Consider the following 26,918-nt stretch of genomic DNA (forward strand, 5'->3'; position numbering starts at 1 on the left):
CTGCCATGGTCTTTCCTCGGAAAGCAACATTTCCAAGCTGGCCTCGAAAGCCAGTCACCGTCTGGGCATCCTCCATCATGCAAAGTCCTTCCTTGGCACAGCTGAGCTTCTAACCACATTCAAATCTTTCATCCATAGCCTGATGGAGTACTGCTCTCCCCTCTGGGCTAGTGCTCCCGAATCTCACCTTTCTCGGCTTCACGCTGTAGTAACCAAGGAATTAAGGATAATTGGTATCTCCCACGATGAGGCTGAGACTTTGGGTCTCACTCTCACACCGCAGGCAGTTCAGTGGTCTTTCTGTCTTCTACCATCTTCTCTCCAGCCTCACGTCCCCCCGGCCCACTGCTCTGTCTCACCCCCTCCCCCATATTTCTGCAGGGCGCTCAAGGTCCGCCAGCAACCCCCTTCTGGTAAAACTACCAAGAAATAATAGAATCACTGCTCACATTCACTCTCTCATTCCTCTTTTTCCCACCTTTGGAACAAACTCCCACACTCGCTTCACTCCCACTCTTCCCTCCAAGTCTTCAAAACAGCTGTTCACCACCATCTCTAATCTTCCCCCATCCAAAACCATGATCTTTTCCATCCCCATTAATCCACACCAAACCTACCTCCTTCAAATTCCCTGCTTTCCTTCCTGAAAGACCCCGTCATGTAAAGGCGCTGTCACACCTTGACAATTTAGCCAGCGTATGCCGACTTTTGAAAAATTTGTCTAAAACGCTGGCAAACGTCGAATACGTTATGGGTAAGTTTTGATAGCATTGAGCACGCTGAAAAACACTGCCATACGCCGTAGTACGCTGGCTTTCATCGTTGTACTTTGCGGTTGTCCTCAAATTTTAGCATGCTTGAAATTTTACGACGTATGCCAGCATATGACTCACACGTTCCGCGACTTATTTTATTATTTTATTATCCAAAACTTATTTTTAACCTATGAGTAACATGCTTTGAACCTATGTGTAACGTACCTCCAACGCATATTGACGTATTTGATTGACGTCTTCCGGACAACCACAGAACTTACTGAACGTGTTTCTAATTTATAGCTACCATATAATGGCGTATTGGCAGCGTTTTAAAAAAAAAAAACAAAAAAACCCAATAACTTCCGATATTTCGTCACATGCCGTTACGTCACGTCCAATTGCCTCTTCAGTTTGCTCATGTCTTATTCTTAGTTCCTCCTCTGTGAATATTTTCTGTTTGAGGATATTGTCACGTTGATGTCAGATTTTTTCTGGGGGGGGGAAGCATTGGCTCCGGCCAGGAATACTAAGCCTGCCGACTGCAGAAGGTAGACAGGGGCGAATAGATGTGACGAGCAAAGTGATGGCTTTTCGCCTCCTTTCAGTACGAAGGCTTCTATACTCCGACGTCCCATGGAAAGCCTTTGCCCATTGCTTGCTTAAGCAAGCTGGGAAACTCGGTTATGGTGACGAGCTTTTTCTTCTTGATACGAAGCACGTGGATATGACATTGATCCCTCTGTTTTACCGAAGCATGCTGGAAGCATGGCAGGCTGTTTCTTTTCGCCGTGATACCAGTGCTGACTCCCTTCAGATGTTTTTAAATGAACCAATATTTTTAATTTTTTTTTTGATGGGGTCTGTAGTGACAGATCTTTTATGCAAAAGTTTATTGATGTTGGCGTTACCAGAGTAAAACACCTCAGGAACCCCCTTGTACATAGATGGAAGCCAGCTGCTGATATTGCCATGGCCACCAGTGTGAGGCCCATCAGAGTTATTGGCCGAATTTTGTCTGTGATTTCACGGACTTTTAAGCAAACCGGGTTAAAATGGGACCCAGACATAGAAGATGCCCTCAATTTATCCCAATGTCCTTTCCCAAATCTTTTAATTTTATTTCAAAGTTTTAGGTTTTTTTTAACCAGATGGAGAAATCCTCAGTGTACAATCTATGTGTTCTCACTCTTTTTCCTGGCAAACCTGCAGAGCCACAAGCTCATTGGCAAGCGCTGCTTCAAGCTAACGTTTCCACAACAATTAAATGGCAGGTGATGTATAAAGAACCGATTGTCAAGCGCTCAGGCGATCTACAATGGCGGCTAGCGCACAACATCCTGTCCCACCGTATATGACCTGAAAAACTCGGAATTGTGCCCCTTTTGCGACACCCCAGAGACCATTTTTCACATTTTCATTGAATGTTCAAGGTTGGCCTCGCTTTTTGGAATTACGTCGCGTGTGATCCAAGGGCTCGGTTTGACTTTAACACATTGTGTTTTTACCCCTCAGCCCGAATTGGCTAAGGGGTATTGTCATCATAGGCGTTGTCTGGGCGGGTGTCCATCCGTCTGTCAACTTTTGGTTTCCGTCAATTTCGAGGAGAACGTCTTGTCCGAGTAAATCCATTTTTGCAGGGTATGTTGGGGTTGAGTAGAGGAAGGTTCCTTTCGAAAATGGGCGCGCTGCAATTTTCAATGTGGCCTCCATGGCAGCCATCTTGAAATTGGTTTCCGTCGATTTCGAGAACGCCTTGTCCGATTAAATCCATTTTTGCAGGGTGTGTTGGGGTTGAGTAGAGGAAGGTTTCACTAGAAAATGGGCGTGCTGCGATTTTCAATGTGGCCTCCATGGCAGCCATCTTGAAATTGGTTTCCGTCGATTTCAAGAACGCCTTGTCGGATTAAATCCATTTTTGCAGGGTGTGTTGGGGTTGAATAGAGGGAGGTTTCACTCGAAAATGGTCGCGCTGCGATTTTCAATGTGGCCTCCATGGTGGCCATCTTGAAATTGGTTTCCGTCGATTGAGGAGAACGCCTTGTCTGATTTAATCCATTTTTTCTGGGTGTGTTGGGGTTGAGTTAGGTTAGGTTCCTTTCGAAAATGGGTGCGCTGCGATTTTCAGTGTGGCCACCACGGCAGTTGTCTTGAAATTGGTTTTCGTCAATTTCGAGAACGGCTTGGCTTGTCCGATTAAATGTATTTTTGCAGTGTGTGTGTTGGAGTTGAGTAGAGGAAGGTTCCTTTCGAAAATGGGGGCACTGCAATTTTCACCAGCTGCCACGGTAGCCATCTTGAAGTCTGATTGATTTTCGATATGACGTCCAACGTGCTCTAACTGACTGCATCATCGTGATATCACTGCTTCCTTTTGCAATGCATGGGCTGTGTTACGCCCGCTTTGTGGAGCTATTTTTATATTTGGTTTCAATGTCTTTTAGCAATGTAGAAATGAATGTCTTTTAGCAAACTTTTTGTGTTCTGAGGCAAAACTAGCCATCTATTTATCGAGGAAACGAAAACTGCAGAACACTGACATTTTCGCGGATGACGTTTTAACTATTTTTAAAGCATTGGTTACATCGCATGTTCTTTTTGAGTTTGAAATTGAAGATCTTGTTTTATTTAAAAACCGGTGGTGTGCGAAGCAATCTTTATGTAGCATGGTTGGTGGTGCTCTGACAATCAATTTATAAATTTAAACATTACTTCTTTGTTACCCCTTCCTTTCCTGGTTGTTTTTTTTTTTTTGATGCCTGTACGAACTTCCTTGCAATAAAGGAGAAGAAAAGTCAAAAAGTCTTGTCTGTGTCTGTGTCTGTGTCTGTGTCTGTGTCTCTGTCTGTGTCTGTGTCTGTGTCTCTGTCTGTGTCTCTGTCTGTGTCTCTGTCTGTGTCTCTGTCTGTGTCTCTGTCTGTGTCTCTGTCTGTGTCTCTGTCTGTGTCTCTGTCTGTGTCTCTGTCTGTGTCTCTGTCTGTGTCTCTGTCTGTGTCTCTGTCTCTGTCTCTGTCTCTCTTTTTTCATTCCAACCAGCATCAATCCAATCACAAATTAATACTATATCATTAATATAACAAAATACAATATTATAAACACTCGTGAGGTAAACCAAGAGAAACGCCATTTGGACATTACATCCGGATAGGGAACAGCTTCGTACAAATCGAAAGTCAAAATCATAATTGTATTAAGATATTTATGAAACCTCCCACCCACCTTAAGACATCCGCTGGAACCCCAAAAAGTTCCACCAAAGGTTTGACAGGGGTGCAAATTAACGGCCGCCTGGTCGCCAATGGCGCCTAACTTTTGTGCTGGGCGGGTGCACAATACTGCCTTACCTGCCCGGCTGGCGAATCATCGGTGATTCCTGTTATTTTGTACAATTTGTACTAGCTTCTCTACTAGTTTTCTCAACTATAACTCCTGTTTTTGTCCGCAGAAATCACCGGTAATTCTGCGGCGGCCATTTTGTCTGTTTTCATCTCGTTCCAAATCACGCGAGATTGCGCGAGATTTGACGGTTTGGACGCATTTTCTCATGCCCAGGTTGCAGTGTTGGGCACAAAAGCGATAATCCGATAACAGATAATTATCGAAGTTAACTTTTTTTTAACGTAAGTTAACTTCCATTTATCGTTATCGGACCAGTTAACTTCCGATAACTCGATTTTTTCGTCTGATAATGTCCGTTAATTTTTTGTCCGATAACATTTTAATTGTTTCCGGGTCGCATTTCGCTGAACTAATTATCAAGGAGGAGAAAAATGTACATGATTATAGATTACTTGTTTTACAAGATAATGCTGGATCAGGCCGCCGTGTGAAGAAAAATGGAAGAAGAAGAAGAAGAAGAAGAAGCCTTGCAATGGCGACCTCCTCAGCCATGCGGCTGCTCGGCTCTGCAGGTACTGGGTTCGGTCAAGGTTGGGAAACGTACAGATCGGTTAATTCAAACACAAGGACGGTCTAACCTTCGGCAGAGCGACGGACAATCGGACATGAGTGTTGAGGCGTGGAGATACCATCGCGCCATGTTTGTAACTGTTCTCAGTGTGTTTGTAAGGTCGTTCCTCTCATGTTTGAATTAACGTTGCCTTCCTGTTTGTGTGCGCAGCGTTCGCGGACCTGTTCCCGTTGGTCTTTCGGTAAGAAATGGATATTAATTTGTTTGTTGGATTCACATTGTGTCCTTGACCCATCCCGTTAACCTCCCAGTGCATGTTGGACTCTGTCCGGTTAACCGTGCTGTGTGTGTTGTGTGTGTTGTGTGTGTTGTGTGTGTGTGACGACTCATAGACTCTAAAAAGACGCATAATGCTTATTTTATTCTTGGGTTTAGCATAAATAAGCCTTTTCTATGGGTTTTGAAGCTTTTTCCCTTGTTTTTTTGAATATTTGTTAAAAAGTAGTTATCGTTAACTTCCGATAACTTTGTATTATAATTACCGGATTATCGTTATCGTATTAAACTTTTTGATTATCTGTGCCCAACACTCACAGGTTGGTTAAATGAGTGAGTTTGATGGGTGAGGTTGGGTTAATGAGTGAGTTTGATGGGTGAGGTTGGGTGAATGGGTGAGGTTTGGTGGATGAGTGAGTTTATATGTGATGTTGGGTGGATGAGTAGTACCCCTTCCACCCCATCGTCCATCACCCACAACCCCCCCGCCCCCCATCGTCCATCAGCCACAACCACCCCATCACCCACAAAAATGCAAAATGCCCCCCCCCAGCACTACTCACAACCCCCCTGCCCTCCCCCCATCACCCACAACCTCCTCCTCCCTGCATCATACCCCCACTCATCAAACTCACTCATCCATCCATCCAACTCACTCATCCACCCAACCTCCTCCATTAAACTCACTCGTCCAACCAACCTCACTCATCCAACCAACCTCACTCTTCAAACTCTCTCATGCGAGTATATTAAAAGTGTTTGACAACAAATTTGTGACTTTTGTCTTTATTTTATCGGGCCGGTAGAAATTCTGCTGGGCCGGTAACTTTTTTCTAGTCACCGGCCCTGCTGGCCGGTGGGTAAAAATGTTAATTTGCACCCATGTTTGATGAGACAAGCTCCAATACTGAGGGAGTAGTTTGGCGACAGACAGGCAGACGGACAGACACTCCTGCTTTATAATATACATACAGGGTGAATGCTAAGTCGATACCCAATTTTATATTGTTGAAACAGCTATATTTATGAACCGATTTTAATTTAAAAAAAATGTAAATGATAGACAGATGTGGTGTCCAAGAGCATGAAGCCAAAAAAACCTTGATGAACCGGAGGAGAGAATACCCAATGTTCTCACCACCATTCCTGAAAACGTTTCGATCAGCAGTAATAAATGTGCCAGTCCGATGAAGGAAATGTGTTGACAGTGCTGGAGCATCTGTGCAGGTTTAAAGAGTTATCCATAAAACCTCACTGGACACTTTCATTTACAGTTTGTTTCATTAAAATCTGTTCATAAATAAAACTGCTACAACAATGTGAAACCCACCCACATGTGGAGGCAACGGCCACACACACACACACACACACACACACACACACACACACACACACACACACACACACACACACACACACACACACACACACACACACACACACACACACACGTTCTTATTTGTACCTACATACTTGATGAACATACTCATTTGTATAACTAAATGAATTGCCGGAGTATTTCAGCGATTTTGCCAGATTTAATTAAACGTCCGAAAGTGAAGTATTTAATCAGTGTTCAAACAGATGCGTATCTGGAATTTCTACAATGTTTGCGAAGTTATTTTCCCCCCATTGGATGACAAAAGTTGGCATCATCGTTAATTCTCAAATAATTTCTTGCTGTTATCTCTGCCCCAATGGCAGAATGAGATGGTCTGGCTCACCAGTAACTAATTATGTGATGTCATTCTGGAAAACTTCCCAAAAGTCCAGAACAAGATGGAGCTGCCCATGGAGGAGTATAGGATGCACCACTTCTGGTTAATGTTTTAAGACCCCCTTCGAGCTGACATCGATGAACCATGCAGAAACGCGTCAATAGCATTCCAATGTAAATGAAAGAAAACCTGCATGAAGAGTAGAAGTAATATTGTCTTCAACTGCAAGGTCATGGAAATTCATCAGCCAACTCCAGGTGCATGAACAGCTAACGAAATAATTTCCTAGGATGAGTTATCTTTACAGGTGATCATTTACGATCAAAGTTTTTCATGGATAGTCTTTTGACTGCAGCTTTTCTTTTATATTTTGTATAAAAAGTCGAGGATCATGGAGGATCAAGAACATGAATTGAATCAAGACATAATAAAACAGAAGGAACAATGGAATGAGAGGGGGAAGCACACCAATAGCAGGGTTGGGGGACAAAGTAAAGGGAGACTTTGACAAATAAGGGATTTGGGGAAGAATGTGGGGTAGGGGTGGACAAGATGGATACACAAGGAAAATTTCAAGGAAAACATTGAAAGTTGAAAAGCGATAGACTTGGTGAAGGTTAATGGAGGTATAAAAGATCATAATTTTGGATTGGAGATGATCTGAGATGGTGGAGAGCTGTCTTGAAGATCTGGAGGGAAGTTTAAATGTAAATTTCCATTAAAGGTCAATGGAAAGTCAACAAACTGGACAGCAAGACTAATGATTTGATGGAAATGGAATTAGATGCTTCATAAAAAAAAAAACAAGATGTATTTGCATTTATGATATTTTATTTTTTGCCCTTGCAGAAGGAACTTAAACATCAGTTGTGATTTTGGTTCCAGAAACATCAGCACAGCTAGTTACATCCAGCTATCATCGTGGTTGGTGGCGATGCTTCGCAAGGCCAAAGCTACGAAAAAAAAGCATTACTATCGCTCAAATATTCCTCAAACTTTACAGGAGGTTAGAAAATAAAACATTACAGAAACATGAACCTAACTTTTAATTGCCATGTGCATAATTTTGTAACTTTCGAATCATTCATCAAGACTTATTCTGGTCTTGCTCCTCCCAACATCTGAACAACCCTTGTACCTCCAGATTGCTGGTGTTCCCAACAGAAACATTTACCTCGTTATATCTTCAAATCTAAGATTAATGTTCACCTCCATTCATTCTGACACAATTTCTCTCGCATGTGGAACCATCTTCAGAAATCTGTTGTCTCTTCACACCAGGCCTTCAAGAGAACCACTCTTCACTACTTCGTCATCTCTCCCGTTCGTAAATCTGAGCTTTTTTTTGTTTGATACTTTGACGAGGCTTGTTTAACAGCTAACACACAAAACATACAAGAAAAGGTGCAGGAGACAAGAGGGGGGGGGGATAGAGAAGCACAACAACAGTAGGGAACGGGGACATCGTGAGATCTGTGGAAGGGATGGGGCAGGGTACATGGGATAAAAAAGATGGATACTACAGGGAAAATGAAGGGGGGGTGGTTTTGGGGTGGATTAACAGGGGTAGAAAAGATCATGGTTTTGGATGGGGAAGATATGAGATGGTGGTGAACATCTGTTTCAAAGACCTGGAGAGAAGAGTGAGATTGAAGAGGGGGTGGGGGTTTGTACCAGAGGCAGGAAAAAAGCAGAATGAGAAGAGTGAAAGTTAGCAATAATTCTTCACTTTGGCAGTTTCACCAGAAGGGGGTTGCTGACACACCTTGAGTGCCATGCAAATATTTTAGGGGGACAGCACACAGACAGAGCAGGGGGTGCTAGGCCAGAGAGGAGTCGGGAGAAGATAGAAAGACCACCGACCTGCCTATGGTGAGAGAGTGAAAGACCCAAAGACTCAGCTCCATCACGCCGATCACGGGAGATACCAATGATCCTAAAAGTCTTGGTTTCCACGACATAAAGTCGAGCTTGGTATGAGGCAGGAGCTCAGTGTGAGGTTTCTCCCAGAGGGGAGAGCATCCTCCATCAAACTGCGGATGAAAGCTTTGTATGTGATTAAGAGCTCAGGTAGCTTGGTGTTGGATTACTGATTTGGGTGCTGGGATTGGGATCTTAGGGTCCTGAGTTTTAGCCCATGTCTGTTGTGGGATTAAAACCAGGTGGGGTTTACTCAGCCTCTCATCCTTCCAAGGTCAGCAAAATGAGTTCCAGTACACTGGTAAGAGGGCATTGCATCAGCAGCACAACCATGCCCTCAGCCAATGATGCAACCTGCAGCGTTGTGTTGCATATGAAGGAGGGGGAGGACGAGGATGATGAGGAAGAGCTCAGGTGTGCCAAGGAAGGGCTTTATACAACGGAGGATGCCCAGTCGGTGACGAGTTTTGGAGGCCACCTGAGAAATATGGCTTTCTTAGGAAAGATCATGGCAGATAGTGAGACCCAAAAGGTTGAGTGAGAGAACTTCTTCAAGAGTATTGTTGAGAAAGTAGATGGGGGATTTTCCAGATAGTCCTTTAGGAGAGACATAGTGAGTATGAGATTTGTCAGGATTGAAAGACATGTTCCACGTGTTTGACCAGCTTGTGATTTTATCCAGATCTGCAGAGAGTGAAGAGGCTGCTGCCTGTTGATCAAAGGGATGATAGATGGTACAGCAAAGGGTGGAGTCATCAGCAAAAAGATAAAGATGATTTTCCAGAGTCGGAGAGATCATTGATGAAGATGAGAAAAAGCACAGGGCTCAGACCACTGCCTTGACAGGAAGAAACTAGAGGGGGACCACTCGGGAGAGTGAAAAACCTCCGCCGCCAATACAGCTGGGTCACTCAAGTGAACCTTATATCTTATTCATTAAATATGATGTCAACAGTGCTGACAGAGTTATAGTTCTTTTCTCCATTTTTTTTTGGGGGGGGGGGGGTTGGAAATCACTTAAAACATGTAGAAATGAAAAAAAAAAAGAAATCGAAATTTTGTTGAAAAAAAAGTTGCAAAAAATTTTTTTTCTCCAACAATTTTTTTTGGGGGGGGTTGGAAATCACTTAAAACATGTAGAAATGCAAAAAAAAATTTCTCTAAATTTTTGGGGGGTTGGAAATCACTTAAAACATGCAGAAACGCAAAACAAAATTCTCAATTTTTTTGGGGGGGGGTTGGAAATCACATAAAACATGCATAAATGAAAAAAAAATTCTCCAACAATTTTTTTGGGGGGGGCATTTATTTAATGTCCAAAATTGAATGGCATGATCCTTGGAACATACCTAGCCCCCCCCACCAAGTTTCGTCGAAATCCGTCGAGGAGTTTTTCCGTAATACTGTTCACAAACAAACAAACACACAAACAAACAAACAAACAAGCAGTCATTGACTGGTACTTACGAAATCGTCAACTTGACCTCTGACTTTGTCTAATAAAAGCTGTCTCTAGAGAAGGTAGCGACGCAAACCAGAAGTTTCTACCATGATTCTGTACCAAACCATCAAAAATTGAATTTTTGACCTCACTGTGACCTTGACCTTTGACCGATTTTGACCAAAATCTAATCAGCACTTGCCATCACCCTCCTGAATCACGTGGTGTAATTTGACATTGGAAGCTTCTTCCGTTCTCGAGTTATCATTTTTTTGGATGTTTGACCTCACTGTGACCTTGACCTTTGACAGATTTTGACCAAAATCTAATCAGCACGAGCCATCATCCTCCTGAATCACGTGGTGTAATCTGACATTGGTAGCTTCTTCCGTTCTCGAGTTATCTGTGCCAAACCATCAAAAATCGAATATTTGACCTCACTGTGACCTTGACCTTTGACCGATTTTGACCAAAATCTAATCAGCACTTGCCATCACCCTCCTGAATCACGTGGTGTAATTTGACATTGGAAGCTTCTTCCGTTCTCGAGTTATCATTTTTTGGATGTTTGACCTCACTGTGACCTTGACCTTTGACAGATTTTGACCAAAATCTAATCAGCACGAGCCATCATCCTCCTGAATCACGTGGTGTAATCTGACATTGGTAGCTTCTTCCGTTCTCGAGTTATCTGTGCCAAACCATCAAAAATCGAATATTTGACCTCACTGTGACCTTGACCTTTGACCGATTTTGACCAAAATCTAATCAGCACTAGCCATCACCCTCCTGAATCACGTGGTGTAATTTGACATTGGTAGCTTCTTCCGTTCTCGAGTTATCGTGCTTACAAACAAACAAGCAAACAAACAAACAGAAACGGAAGTCATCAATATACTTACGAAATCTTTCGATTTTGTAAGTAACAAGCAGTCATAGACTGGTACTTACGAAATCGTCTACTTGACCTCTGACCTTGTCAAATAAAAGCTGTCTCTCGAGAAGGTTGCGACGTAAACCAGAAGTTTCTTCGATGATTCTGTACCAAACCATCAAAAATAGAATGTTTTGGATGTTTGACCTCACTGTGACCTTGACCTTTGACCGATTTTCACAAAAATATAATCAGCGCTAGCCACCACCCTCCTGAATCACCTTGTGTAATTTGACATTGGTCACTTCTTCCGTTCTCGAGTTATCATTTTTTGGATGTTTGACCTCACTGTGTCCTTGACCTTCGACTGATTTTGACCAAAATCTAATCAGCCCTAGCCATCACCCTCCTGAATCATGTGGTGTAATTTGACATTGGTAGCTTCTTCCGTTCTCGTGTTATCGTGCCTACAAACAAACAAACAAACAAACAAACAGAAACGGAAGGCATCAATATACTTACGAAATCTTTAGATTTCGTAAGTAACAAACAGAAAGGGGTGAAAACAGTAACCTCCATCCATCTTCGAAGATGGCGGAGGTTAAAAATGAGACAATTATATTGAGAGGCGCACGTTGACTGCAATCATAGAGGAAGTCCGTGAGCCAATAGGAGATTGCCTTGGATAATGTAAGAAGTGAGTTTTGTGAGCAATGCAAGGTACCAGACCACATCTAAAGGTCGCGATGTCGAAAGAGATATTCCAAGGAGTTGGAGAAGTCTTGACGGAGGAAAGTTTACGTTAAGCAGATTCTGTCTGATTTGTCAGTGGAAACCTGCATGGGAGGTCTGTAATGTTAAAGCGAAGACCCCAGATGTTTGAAGTCCACACCATTAAAAGAGTGAGGGGAGGAGGCTTTGGATACAGGAGAGAAGAAAGGGGGGGTGTAAGACGAAGTAAGAGGAGAGGTAGGGAGAGCTGTTGACAGCTCTTAACAACAGCTGTTGACATAAGATTGCAGAAGTGCTCGGGAAAAGGACAGAATGATGAGGAGGAGGAGGAAGAAAGGATAGGTAGTGATGGGATGAGGCACTGTGGGGAGTAGTAACAGAGGGTTTAGAGGGAAGTATAAGATTGGAGGAGTTGCAGGAATAAGTTTGAAGAGCAAGGGCAGGGGAAGGAGGCAGCTTTGTGGATGTGGGTGGGGGGTGGCAATTTTGAGAAGTGGAAGTGAGGGGGGAGATTTGAATGGGAGGAGTGAGGAGGGATATTTGAGAAATAAAGGTGAGGGGAAGCTTGGAGGGGGAAGAGAACGAAGCTTGCTTTGATGAGGGAAGAGGCGGCTCATTTGAAAGGTAGGGGTGAGAAGGAAGCTTTGAGAGGGAGGGGAGATGATGAGAAATGGCACAGCCATGGGGGAGGAGGGAGAGGTTGGGGAGAGGGGAAGGATGAGACTGGGTAGTGGTATGTTGAAGACTGGAGTGGGTGGGGGGAGGAACAAGATTTGGGGGGGGGGGGAACGGGTAATGAGAGGAAAGAAAGAGCATGTTTGAGATGTTGAGTGTACTGATTGAAAGAGTGAGATATCTGCTAGGAGGAGATAGATTTGAGGAGGTGTGGTGAATTGGCACTGAAAATTGACAAAGGGAATGATTGATGAAATCTGAACACACATTGCAAGTTCTATCTTGAGATTTTCAAGTCAGGTATGTTTAAAAACGTTCGAGTAGGGGTGGAATTATGGCGAGGTAAGAGAATGGAGAGAGGAACAGCTGTAAGAGTTTAATTTTTTTGAGATGGAATGTTTGAGAGATCAAATTGAGATCAGCCTTTTGAAGAGGAAGAAGAGTCATGATCTATGAGAGAATAGAGTAATCCACATGAGAGAAAAATGAAGTTGAAACATTTTAAAGCAGTTAAAAAAAAATTAAGGTTCAGTAAAAGAGAGATAATGTCAAGGAAAAAGGTTGAAAAAAGATTGTGAAGGTGTATGGTAAATACCTTCACGATCAAAGTGGGAATGGAAAGGTGGATCAGCAAATTGGAGGAGGAGGATGAGGAGGAGGAGCAGGAGGAGGAGGTCACATGGGTTGGAGGTTTAAGGTAAGAAGCGAAAGATTAGTTTTAGTTTTTATTTTAAAAGCATTGAACAGAGGGTATAATTGGGAGGATTTGAAAGAGTGGTTGAGGGATTGTGGTGAAAATAAAAAGCTGAAGGTAATAAGGAGAAAAACAATTAACATGATTCTGTTCACAAACTAGGAAAAAGTTAGGCCTCAAAGAACCCAATATGAAAAGTCTGACAAATACTCACAAATTGGCACAAGTTTTAAAGCAAAACTGAACTATAAACACAGTAAACATGGAGACAACAAAATAACTGTAAAAACATGGCACAAAATGACCAGGAAAACTTATCTTTTGAGAAAGAGACCATGAAGACACTACCAAAGTTCAAAAACCAGAACCGCAATGCCAAAAGAGGTTTATTTAAAGGAGCTTTATTGCAGCTTTATTGAAAGGAGCTTTAAAGATTGCACCCAATGAAACCTTGTGCCCACATTCACCTGCAACTCCTCTGCTCATGTTGTCCTGTATCTGTGCATTATTTTCCCACGAGACATGAGAACACATAAGGAGGAATCAGTATGCTTTCCATGAATTACCAGGACATTTTATTCGTAACGTAGACATCAGCATAATAAATTAAAGGATGTGAACCTCGAACCACAGCATCATGAGTCATATGTTCAAATGGAAATACAAAACTGGTAACCCAAAGGATATAAAAGAGTATCACTCAAGTCACCCGAGTTGTGGTGGTGATAACGATGCTGTAATCTATGGATTCTTATGGATGTAATCGATGGTTGGACCTCAATAGGCAGGTGGATTTTTAATCTCTGAAGGAATGCAACATTCTCGTCACTTTACTGACCAGCAATTTCAAAGCATATTCCAGGTTAACGTTTCTCTTATTTTAAAAGTGAAGAGAAATTGCCAGCACAAAGAGATGTAAGTAAAAGCTAAGATTGGACACCTAATAAAATTTTATGTTTGGCAAAGTTTCTCATTGGTAAAATTGCTGATCCTTGGATCTCCATTCATTCTTAAAAAGATCAAACCCTAAATGATGACATTTTTGGATATCACCCCATCTCTGCTTTCGTGGTTTCAAATCTCGGTGTCATTATCATGGACCCAAAACTTCCCTATATTCCACATGCCATCTTTAAAATATGTTAATCTATTTTTTCTCCATCTGCATAATATTGCCCAGATCCACTCCTGCTTAAATCCTTGGATGACGGAAACTTAGGTTCATGTACTTATAATGTCATGCATAGAATACTGCAATTCTCTGTTTACAGCCTTTCCTGCATCTTCTCTCAGGCTCTTACAACTCATTGAGAGTGTGGCAGCCAAGCTGTTAGTTAAAGATCAGAAACCTGATCACAATACTCAAAGATGCTTCACTGGCTCCTTGCACACCAACATATAGATTCCAAAATATTGCTGCTCACTTAACTTTGAAAATAAACTAATAAATGTACTCCTGCTGACATTTCTGACTGAGTCACATCTCACAATCTGCAGGAGGATTGCGGTTTAACATTAAGAATATCCTGATAATTCTTTGAAATAGAATCAAGACTTTTGGTGAGTGAGCATTTTCAGGATAGAGTACAGGGTGTTCCAAAAAGACCTCAACAACTTTGCTCAATATATTTAGTACCACAAGTGATACAACGATACTCTATATTTTGTATGATACAGAACCTCATAAAGGTTTCTTTATTTTAAGGTCTGGAGGTTTACTGTACAAGAAAATAGTGAAACCACAGGAGAAAGCTCAGTGCTTTGAATGGTTCATCGAGATGAGATCTGACACGCAAGTTCAGCATCATTTCCGTACAAGGTATGGAAGGATCTGCCATCATGGACTAGTATCAGAGAGTGGTGCAAGAGGTTGAAGTACATTGGAAGTTGTCATAAACAGAAAAGTATCGGTCAACCAAGCACAAGTGCATTACAACCAAAGTTGTTCTGGTCTTTTTGGAACACCCCGTATATACCTCAACGATGGAATTTCCTGCCTTTTAAAATTCACACAACTTCATTATTTACTGTTTTTAAATCTCTTAAATTTGATGTCTTATCTTTATTTACTTTTTATTTCTTTACTGACTTGTAAATATGAATTTCAACAGAAGAGACATTATCAAAGCTTTTCGACTTGCATTCCTCGGGATAAAACCACAGACAGATGAAGAAGAAGCACAAAACTTTCATTTATATACAGGGTGCCCCACAGAACATCAGGAAATTTGAGATTTTGAGATTTATTTTGCCATATTTTACCATATCAATAAACTAACATATAAATTTTCTAACCGTTTTTTTATTTTATTTCAGAATGCAGCAGTTATCAAATTTTCAACGTGAGGTGATTGTTTTACACTACATCTAAGTTTGCTTTTGTTTTGTTTTAAATAAACTGTACCAAATTTCCTGGTTTTCTGTGGGGCACCCTGTAGTTACAATGCAATGTCCTCAGCGTTTATTGGTTAAGAAAGAAAGGACGGGATTACCTGGTTGGTGGACCCATAGGGCATCATGAATAATGATTAAGTGGAGATGAATCACCAAATTACCAGTGGAAAAATAATGATAATTAGTTGAGAGCGAGTTGGGAGGAGGGGGGTGTAGTTTTCTTGATGACTCAATGTTTGTGGTGCAGTCACACAGTGAAGCCATCATAGTCAAAATGGATATCAAGTTCGGACAAATTCTGTCTACAAAGAATGGGATTGGTTGACCTGATGAATGTGGCCTCCATTGCACGAAGGTCAGCTAAACTGCATCCTCTACTCAGGATTTTTATACCAGCCAATATGATATTGCTCTGCACACTGAGGATTATTCAGTAAATGGTCACCAATTGCAGAGGCAGAGAGAATAGTTGCCGTACTATGCACATTGTTACAAGCCCGAGTTGGTTCTCTCTATTCAGTTGACTGACCCCGTCTGATCCCCAAAGGGACGTGTGTTGTTCAAGACGGTCCTTTAATCTCATAGGTGTGCGGCCCACGTACCTAGCATCACATTGGCACGGAAATTCGTAAAAAAAATATTCGTGCAATGGAGGCCACGTTCATCAGATCAACCATCCAATTCTTTTGAGACAGAATTTGTCCGAACTTGATATCTATTCTGACTATGATGGCTTGACTGTGTTAACTGCACCACAGTTAACATTGAGTCATCATGAAAACAACCCCCCACCAACCCCGCAACTCGACCTCAGCTAATTAACATTACGTTTTTGTCATTATTTTGGTGATTCATCTCCGCCTATTCATTATTCATAATGCTCTCTGGTTCCACCGACCAGGTAATCCCTTCCTTTCGTTCTCAACCAATCAACGTTGAGAACATTACATTTCAACTTAAAAATGACAGTTTGGTGCTTCTTCTTCATCAGCCTGCGCTTTTATCCTGAGGAGTGCAAGTCGAAAAGCCTTGATAATGTCTATTTTATTGAAATGCATGTTTAAATTTTGTGGTACGAATGGAAAGTTTGTTGACTTACTTCTCTGGGTATCTGGTGCTGCACCGGGAAAAAAAAACGACTTCGGGTTTCCCATTTCCGGCACATCTTGGAAATTGAAAAGCTTTGGAGTTATTGGCCTCATGGTGGTTACCTTTTGCCGGCAGGCTGGTGGCAGCACTGGCTGACCTCACATCTCAACATACACTTTATAGCGGCCTTTGGTGGCCTCAAAACGGTCATTTCGGTCAACATATTGTGGCTTACAACCATGCCCAGATTCTGAAGTACCTGCATCCAAAATTTGGTGCCTCTATCCGTGCTACGGTTCAGCTATGAAAGAATAACACACAAACATGCAAACACTTTAAACTCGAGAGTTTATGGAACAGGATACCCCACACAGTGTTACACAAGGATACACAAAGAAACTAGATGCAGGAGTAGGCCATTCTGCTCATCATACCTGCACCACATCAACAACAGACAAATTTTATCCATCAAAACCTTTTTCAATGGAGAGCAATTTCAATTTCATTCATTTCAAACGAGCAATTTCATTGGAGGAATGAGGAGAGGAATGTGGATGACACAATGTGGCATGCCCAGGGATATCGCAAGAGTATCAAAATAAAAAGGGGCAATATATTTATTTTAATTATTTAAATAAAAAAAAGAAGCCTGGTTTTGGCGTGGTGGTTAGGGTAGCGGCTTGGGATCCAAAAGGTCCTGAGTTCAATCCCCGTTGGCCGCTTGAATTAATACACACCAGGAGATTGACTCAGCCTGTCATCCTTCCGAGGTCGGCGAAGTGAGTACCATATCATATCCCTGTGATAGGTGTACCATGTCCCTGTGTCGTAAGAAGGTGGCCAGGGTTGCTTCAGGAAGGGCATCCGGCGTAAAACCTGTGCCAAATAATTATGCGAATCATAACGGATGATCCGCTGTGGCGACCCCTAACGGGAGCAGCAGAAAGAAAAAGAAGATTTAAATAAAAAAAGAGAATAGCAAACTTTTTTGTTTTATTTTTCTCTTTTCAGGGGAGCGGAGCAGGGGAAAGTGGTTTTGGGGTGAGAAACACACATTGACCACACACCACCCCTTCACAAGTCCCACACAGATGCACACAATCACCCATCTATACTTGAGCTACCTAAAAGTCATGCCAGTATCCCAATACCATTCCATCTCCAGTGCCAATTTAAATTTATCTACTGTTCCAGGTGCCACTACCTTTCCAGAGAGACCTTTCCATGCAGTAACTACTCTCTGAGTAAAACTGCCCTGCCTTACTACCATCTTAACTCTTATTTTCTTTACTCTCAGGCTGTGACTCCTGGTCCTATCACTGTTTATTGTGCTGAATAATTATTCTGCATTTATTTTGTCTCTTCCCTTCATTATCTTAAACATCTCCACATATCCCCTCGTACCCGCCTCCTTTATCAATACATAAAAAGAGCACGTTCTCGGTATGCATCCATCCTTCCTTATCCTGAGGACCCAAAAAACACCAAGGACCCAAAAAGACCAAAAATACCCCAAACTACACTTTACAGAAACTACACACACAATTTCGATGAAACTTGACCACAACCTTCATCTCCTGTGATGTACCAAAGTTTGGTCACGGTATTAAAAAAACATCAGGGTGTATGGGGGGGTCTTCAAGGGGATTGATCCCCCCTCAAAAAAAGTAGTATTTGCTCTCTCTCTCCTCCGAAACCACATCAACAATTTCAAAGAAACCTGACCACAACCTTCATCACCCATGATGTAACAAAGTTTGTTCATGGCATTAAAAAAAATCAGGGTGTATGGGGGTTTATTGGGGGGGGGGTGCTTGACCACCTCCCAAAAAAGAATAGGTATTTCCTCTCTTCTCAGAAACTACACAAACGATTTCAATGAAACTTGAGCATAACCTTCATTACCAATGATGTGCCAATGTTTTTTCACGGCATTAAAAAATCAGGTTCAAAGGAGGTCTGTAGGAGGTTTGAGTAACTTGCTCCTGATTCAGGTGAGCTTCAGGATGCACGGTCCTATTTTTATTATCATTATTATTCCCAACAAAGGTACCTGGCATTGCCGGGTCCCTCATCCGACCCTTCCCCTCCTTACCCCAAACTCCCCTGCCTATCCAACCCCAGCCCCTCCCTCCTCTCACCCCACCCCTCTCTCCAGACTCCCCCCCCACCTCTTCCCCATCCCTCCTCCCACCTCCACCCTTTTCCATCCCTTCTGGACTCCCACACCCCTTTACCCTCCCTCCTCCACCATTTCCCCACCCTCCCTCCCTCTAGACTCCCACTCCATCCATCTCCTCCCTCCTCCCCCCAAAAGTACTCGGCATCGCCAGATCCCTCCCTCCTGCTCTCACGTCTTTTCCCTCCCTCCCCCCCCCCCACCCCTCTGTATTCCCACCCCACCCATTCCCCTCCCTCCTCCCACATCCACCCTTTCCCTCCCTACTCCCAAAACGGTACCTGGCGCTCCTTGGGATCTAACATACATCTATTGTATAACCACAATTAAGCACACATTCAGATAAAAAAAAAACATTTTATTTATCAAGCTGCAAAATATTGAATAGAAATATCAACAAAATTAAACATATTACGATAACGCTTTTGGATAGAAAATATTGAATGAGATATCGCCCAGACAAACAAACAAGGAAAACAAACAAACAAGAAAAACAAACAAACAGAGTGAAAACTGAGTACTCCCTTCCTTCGGCGCCTGGCGATGGCATCATGCATCACCTGGATATGGAATTGGGAAGGAGCAATATACAACAATTCCGTTTTTGGCAAACCACATCTTCACTTTTGTCCCCAAATTTCAGCTTACCCAGCTCAAAGAATGGCTGAGATATCGCCCAGACAAACAAACAAACAAATGAAATATCACTCACAGTGTGACACTTGGCGAAACGAGATGGCACTCAGTAGGGATCTTAAGGGGTCGAATATTCAAAAGGGTTTACGGGGTCTTAGCGGTGTAAAGGGGCTGAAAGGGTTTCATAGAACCATAATCCATCCACAACACAACTTCTTCCCAATTCTTGACAACTTCCACGTCTGGATTCGGATCTTCAACAAAATTGAATTAATTCTTCCTCATGCACTCCCAACCTTTTCACCAAGTTTTGTGTGAATCTATCCATAACCTTTTGAGATATTGTACTATATATCGTTTTTGGCCAGATCTCTCAACAGTGAAGAATCACGAGAAAAATTCTCAGATAGGGATCTGAATTCAGATCTTCACAAATATAGAAACAATTAATCGTTATCATGCACCCAACATGGCCACCAAGTTCAATCCGAATCCGTCCACAACTTTTTGAGATATCACGCAATATCGTTTTAACTCCGGCAATGGTGAAGAATCAATCATACAAGGAAATCAGTCACAGGTGGAGGCCATTCAGCCAATCATGCCTGTGTGAACACCACACTAATTTATCAACACAAGATCAAAAGAAGAAAATACAAAATACATTTATTTGTTATAAGTGTTTTATATTTTTTTATGTTTGTTTTTTGTTTTCCCCCCGCCCCCTCAGGGGAAGGGGCATGGCATTGGGTAAAAAACACATCCAACACACAACACCCCTTGACAAGACCACCACCAACCGCTCTCGGTACACATGTGCACAATCACCAATCAATGCTCAAACTACCAAAAAGTCCTATCAACATCCCCATATCTCCATAACTTCAAGATACCTATCTGATTCTAATTTAAAGTTATCCACTGTTTCTGCTGCCACTACCTTTCCAGGGAGACCATGCCATGCATTAACTCCTCTCTGAGTGAAAGACCCCTGCCTTACTACCATCGTAACTCTCCTCTTCTTTACTCTCAGGCTATGGCCCCTGGTCCTATCACTGTCTACTCTGTTGAATAATTCAACTTCACTTATTTTATCTCTACCTTTCATTTTCTTAAACATCTCGATCATGTCTCCTCGTAATCACCTCCTTTCTAGTGTATAAAGCTCTGTCTCCTTCAGCTGCTTCTCATAGCTGAGTCTAGCAAGGCCGGGAATCAATCTAGTAGCCCTGCGCTGAACCTTCTCTGTGGCATCTATGTCCTTCCTGAATTGTGGTGACAAAAACTGCATGCAATATTCTCCATGTGGCTCTCACTAAATTCCTGTACAATGTTAACACCACCTCTTGATTTGTAAACGATCCCCCTCTGAATACAACCTAAAACCCTATTTGCTTTACCTATAGCTGCCTGGCACTATGTTGCCTGCTTACCTCCCATATCTATTACCACCCCCAGATCCCTCTCTTGCGTGACACACTCCAAAATTACCCCTTGCATCCTGTAATCTCTATTTTCATTATTCTTTCCCATCCCCAACACCTTACACTTGCTCAGGTTAAATTCAATCTGCCAATCTTTTGCCAAATCTATACAAGTATCAATGCTTTCCTGAATCTGATCACCACCCCCTCTGGGATCCACTTTACCTCCCAGCTTTGTGTCATCTGCAAATTAAAAATTAAATAACTCTCGCATCTGGATCCGGATTCAGATCTTCACCAAAATGTAATCGATTCATCCTTGTCGCACACCCAGCATGTCCACCAAGTTTCGTGTGAATCCATCCTTAACCTTTTGAGATATTGTGCTATATATTGTTTTTGGCCCGATCTCTCAATGGTGAAGAATCACTTAAAAAAAACAAAAATTCTCGTATTCAGATGTGGTTTCGTTTCTTCACCAAAATTGAATCAATTCTTCCAAGTGGCACTCACAACCTGTCCACCAAGTTTCATGTGACTCCAGCCATTCACTTTTGAAACATTGTGCTACATATTGTTTTTGGCCCCATCTCTCATTGGTGAAGAATCACTAAAAATTCTCAGATCCGGATCCGGATACGGATTCGGATCTTCAACAAAGCTAAGCATTGCTGTCCTTGGCTGGTCAACAACCTACACAAATTTTTTCAGAATGATTGCTTGAAAACTTTAGCCAAAATTGTGACAAACAAACAAACAAACAAATGCTACAGGCCAACATTCTTGGGGAAATTTTTTTCGGCAAGTAACAAGAAAACAAGCAAATGGAGTGAAAACGGTACACTCCCTTTGGCGCCCGCCGTTGAAGTCATACATCGCCTGGATATGGCCTTTGGAATGAGCGGTGTACAATGAAATACAATGTACAGTGAAATAAATAAAAGTGTCAAATGAGATAAATAAGACATGAATCAGTGTAAAATATGAGGAACCTAAGTGAAAAGCTGAGCTTGTAAAGGATTGGGCTCCTACAAATGAACTATTAGTCAGAACAGAACAATAAGTTTGAAGTAAACTTGGGTTTCCATGATGCGTGAGTGGGAGGTGCAAAACAAAGTACACACTCACAAAATGTGTTTCAGGTCATTGAAAACATGAAGGAAGAACATTACATGAGAAGCCATGCGGTCTACAAAGAGAACACCTCAGTATAATGAACAGAATTTATCACTCTTCAGTACCACCTGTACAGTCCAGTACCAATAGGTCATTGAAATTCTACACATGTACATTTGAAAGGTAACACCTGAGCTTTTGCTTAAAACTTGATTGAGCGGTTTCAGTTAGTTCAATATTTAAGCTGTTCCAGAGTTTAGGTCCAGTGAGCATAACTGTTTTGTTTGTGAAGACCATACGAGTGCGGAAGATGAAAACTATCATGTTGTCTTGTAGTGTAACAATGTAAAGCACAATTACATTGAAAGTTGGGAGTGAAAGAAGCTGATAAATTAACTTGAGTTAGTTGGTACGTGAATACTCCAAGACAATATTGGAAAACAAGTCAGGTATTTTAAGGAAATTGCAATAATAGAACAGTATACTTGTATGCGAGTAAAATCCAACATTATTTATTATTCCAACAGCCGGTTTATGAACGATCGTAATTTTGTCTGTGCGACCTTTCGAGCCGTTTCCCCAAGCAAGTATACTGTAATTCAAATATGGTAAGATTAGGGTGGAATAGAGTAGACGTAAATCATGTGTGGTTACAAAAGCGTTTAGTTTGTTAATAACACCTGGATTTCGAGAATCATTTCCAGAAGAAATCAATTTGTACTTTCCAAGACAGCTTACTGTCAAAATAAACACCAATAAATTTTGTTGTCAATTTGTATGACACTCCGACTACTATTTATTAATACCTGATCGGGTAAAGATGATGTAGAATTACTAAACAACGTGAAATTTGTTTTGTTGATATTGTTGTGGACCCGGGTTCGCGGGGGTATGAGGGTGGGGGTATCTCCGGTTGTCCCCGGACACGCCGGGAATCAAGGCTGTCACACACAAATATGGCCGTACCATGGTGGGTCGCTAATCGACCGCAAACGCCAACAATATAACCACACAACTCAGTCTCCTCGGTCTGACTACCGTTTAACTGTGGTACACGCAGTCCCCTTATTTGGGAATCGTGCCCTCGGCAGTTGTGCTGCTTTTATCTTTATTGGATCTTGATTAAGGCGGCCGAGCTTAACGCTAGCACAACGCCGGACTGATGTGAGAGCCAATCTGTTGGGGAATTATAATCTCCTGGCTAAGCTAATGTGCAGACCAAGCACGACCAATGAAGGAAAAGAGGAAAATGAGCTGGGTACATTTATAACAACGCAATTCATTACAAGCGAGGGCAAGGAAAGCTATGTGGCACAGTGATGGGTTTATTCACAAAAATGTACAGCAGGGGAAAACAAGGAACTAATTGGTGTGACAAAGTCACTGCAAACATTTCCAAAAAGAGAGAGAAAGACAGTGCAGAGTTAACCCGATAAACTTCTACAATGTTACTTATGTTACGCAGGTTATAAGCACCAACACACACACACACACACACACACACACACACACACACACACACACACACACACACACACACACACACACACACACGATAAGCGTTTGAGGTTTAGGCGGCCTCTTTGTACCTGGTGCGGTCGGCATACCTTGGCAACACAATTGATTAGGAAGGGGGAGGAGGGAAGAAAACTGGGGTGTCCATGATGTATGAAGGGGAGGGGCAAAATGTAGTGCAGCGTGATGTAAGAGGATGGTGTGAGAGGTACGAATCAGTAATTGTTGCTCCTTTAGTTTGTGCATCCACAGTGGACAAGACACAGATGGGAGAAAAAGATGCATGAGAAGAAAGCTTAATGGGGACTTGTGAGAAAGAGGTTATCGATTGCACTGAACTGGCCCTGAACTCTGTTCAAGCGTGGTTATTTCGCGGCACACCAAAGCGACCCGGAAGTCATTGAATGAACCTCAGCACAAGTTTTCAATTAAATTTACATGTCAAAACATCCCCGTTCTCAATGTCCTTCGTTCCCCCTGCACCCTCAGACACTGTGGTTGGGATGGTTTGTAGTGGTTGTAGTGAGATAGAGGAAGCACTGTGGCATTTGAGGTGAAGACATTGAAATCTTGGGGGTGGTTGAACGATTGTAGTGAGGAGACTAGAGTGGTTGGGCACGGTTGTGGCGTTTGTGAAGAGGTCGGGCGTAAGTTGGTGTGGGGATTTTTAGTAGGCATTTGTAGTGATTGTGGTGAGCATTGTGACGTGGTGGTGAGTGTGGTGAGGGTCTGAGGCGAGGCATCGGTTGGTTTATGGCACGCCATTTTAACAGGAACTTGGCACGCATGTGTAAATGAGCTGCGGATGCTGCTTCTTCTCGATGCTGCGCAGATAGTGTGACTGGGCTCACGTGCACGCAATGCATGTGTGATTTTGTTTGTGAAATAGAGGGAAGTAAAATAAGTGAAAGAAATTAAACAATAAAGGGTTGAAGACCAACCTAAAAGCCCTATGCAATGCATTTTGACCCATGTTTGCATGGGTCCAAACTAGACATATGGAAAGGACCAACTAAACGAATACTAATGAGATAACTGTCTTAGGATTGTTACATGTTGGGTGCCATTGCCTCAGAGGAGTGCTGGTTTTGCAGATCCGCAACAAGATCAAAGGACGATTTGTTGGCCTGGATACAATGAAAAACAAATGGCAGTTCAGTGTTAACAATTTCCAAGAGAGTTGAAGGACTACAGTGAGAACAAAATAAATTAGTCATCTGCAGAAATAGACTCAAAACCATTGATATCTACACATTGTTTTCGATCAGAAAGATAGTTCCTGAAGCGTTCCAAGGCCTTTCCCCGGATTCCACAGTGGGATAAGTTTATATCAGTAATATTGCTGCTAAAACTACCAAAATCATGAATCACTGCACACCATCACTCTTTCATTCCCCCTTTTCCCCACCATTGGAATAAACTCCCACACTGACTTCAATCCCATTCTTCCCTCCAGGCCTTCAAAAAAGCAGTTCACCACCCCATCTTATCGTCCACCATCCAAAACCACGATCTTTTCTACCCCCGTTAATCCACCCCAAACCTACCTCCTTCAAATTCCCTGCTTTCCTTATTTTGTATACCCCGTGTTTCCCACCCCATCCCTCTCCCTTCCACAGATCTCCTAATGTCTCTGTTCCCCACTGTTTTGTTCTTCCCACTCCCACCCCTCTTATCTCATGCCCCCCCCCCCTCGCTGTGTGTTGTGTGTTAGCTCTCATATGGGCCTCGGCAAGGTATACAAAAAGAATTTTAAAAAAATCATGATTAATTGTGCCAAAGGCCTTGGAGAAGTCGAGGAAAATACCAACTGTGTGTGACATGGTGTCAATAGCTCAGGCAACTTTATCAATAAATAACAGCAATGCGTGTGTCATTGAATGTTTTTTTGCCAAAAACAAATTAAGACTGAGCAAAAACTTGACAATTACTTAAAAATTTAATTTGGCGGGAATGAACTATTTTTCAAGCATCTTTGAAAAGGATGTCAAAAGTGATATCGGGCGATAGTTGCCCAAATCTTGCTGGTCACGTATCTTGACTATGGGAATGACCTTTGCGATTCACATTTTATTTGGAACAATTTACCATGATTGAAAGATGAGTCCAGAATGTGGGTTAATTTTTCAAACGGTTTTTCTCACTTTTCTTTCAGACGAAATTAATCACCTTCCATGTTCCCTCGGCATCATTCCTGAACATATCGACTTGACAAGAATACCTCGTTTTTGCTCTGCGGACTAGAGACGTTAAATGTTGCGGTAACAAGTATATTGATGTTTGGTCTTTTCAGTTGGTTTTGCTCTGAATGTGCAAAAGAGTTTATTACCTCCACCACCAAAGGAGAAGGAGGTTCCATTTTCACCCCTTTCTATCTGTTTGTGTGCAGGATATCTCAAAAAATTGTGGACGGATCCGGATGAAGTTTTACGGACAGGTTGGGTGTGTGACAAGGATGAACTGATTAGATATTGGTGAAGATCCGGATCCGGATCCGACTTCATGAATTTTCAAAGTGATTTGAAAGATGGGGCCAAAAAGGAGAAAGAGTACGATATTTCAAAAACTTGTGGACGGATTTGGAGGAATATTTGTGGACATGTTGGGTGTGTTGCAAGGAAGAATTATATATACTAGTGCAGTGCCCGTTCGAAAAGTTCACATCCATCATTGCAGCAAGTCTTTAAAAAATAATCTTGCTGCAAATAATGAGTGGTTTTCACAGAGAAAGATGCCTCACGCGCAGCGTCGCATACCAGGCATGCATCTCGTGCTTCGTCCGACTCTGTTGCACGGCGCATGTATATGTATATATATGTATATATATATATATATATATATATATTGTTACGAATTCTGGCCCGCCTGGCGTGCGAGCGATTGCGTAACTCCAATCGCAACCGCGTCGCCCACCGGACGGACAATTCAGTCGTGACCCTCCTGGAACTACCACCAGGAGCCAGTCACGGGTGGGGGTTTAACCTCACCACGATCGTGCCAATTGCCCACCCGCGCAGGATAAGGTTGCTCGCCAAATTCGACCTACTTAAGTACCTGCGCAAGTGGTCGACCGGGCGATCGTACCTCGCGGCAGGTCGGCCGAGGACACGAACCGCTTAAGCGGTCCGTTCCGTGCTACAGTGATAACCAAGCGGTGTTATCGCCGACCTCGACGGATCAGATTCTCTTCTTCACCCGGGTGTTCAAAACCCACTACTAATTTATTCCGCGATTCAAAATGGCACTTTCAATGGGGAAAGAGACGACGAACGGGATACATTTCACACAAGGACATTTATTACAAAGCACATATCGCACACACAACAAAAGCAAGGAATCATGCAATATACAAGCAACAAATAGAATGCAAAGGCAATACGACCGACTATAATTATTATTTACAAGCACTTACACAGTTTCTACTTGGCAGGACACGGCGCCACAGCATGCATACAAAAACAAAGAAAGACCTCCCTCACAGGCAAGGGGGTAGACGGGGTCCGTAGACCTTTATGGTCATGGGCCGTGGATGACCGAAAAGGCCCATGAGACCGAAGGGTCTTACCCGCA

General features: G+C 42.4%; 1 protein-coding gene and 1 long non-coding RNA gene across 6 annotated transcripts in view; one reads left to right on the forward strand and one right to left on the reverse strand.

Annotated features, from left to right (window-relative positions):
• BICC1 (BicC family RNA binding protein 1) overlaps positions 1-26,918 on the reverse strand; it is a 360,705-nt gene that overhangs the window by 274,087 nt on the left and 59,700 nt on the right. Inside the window, exon 1 of one of the 5 annotated variants that reach the window (XM_085883539.1) lies at positions 3,975-4,234. The exons of the other annotated variants lie outside the window; for them this stretch is intronic. The gene's annotated coding sequence lies outside the window, so the exon portion shown is untranslated. Of the gene's footprint in view, positions 1-3,974; positions 4,235-26,918 lie in introns of those variants that run through there. 5 annotated transcript variants of the gene reach the window in all.
• LOC147027278 (uncharacterized) lies at positions 4,536-7,710 on the forward strand. Its single transcript, XR_015058759.1, has 4 exons — positions 4,536-4,666; positions 4,876-4,906; positions 6,710-6,916; positions 7,509-7,710. It is a non-coding gene; the product is annotated as an uncharacterized LOC147027278 (long non-coding RNA).

The sequence above is a fragment of the Eptatretus burgeri genome, chromosome 5 (assembly GCF_056783735.1).
Source record: "Eptatretus burgeri isolate ZD-2024b chromosome 5, Ebu_testis_v1, whole genome shotgun sequence".
Lineage (NCBI taxonomy): Eukaryota > Metazoa > Chordata > Myxini > Myxiniformes > Myxinidae > Eptatretus > Eptatretus burgeri.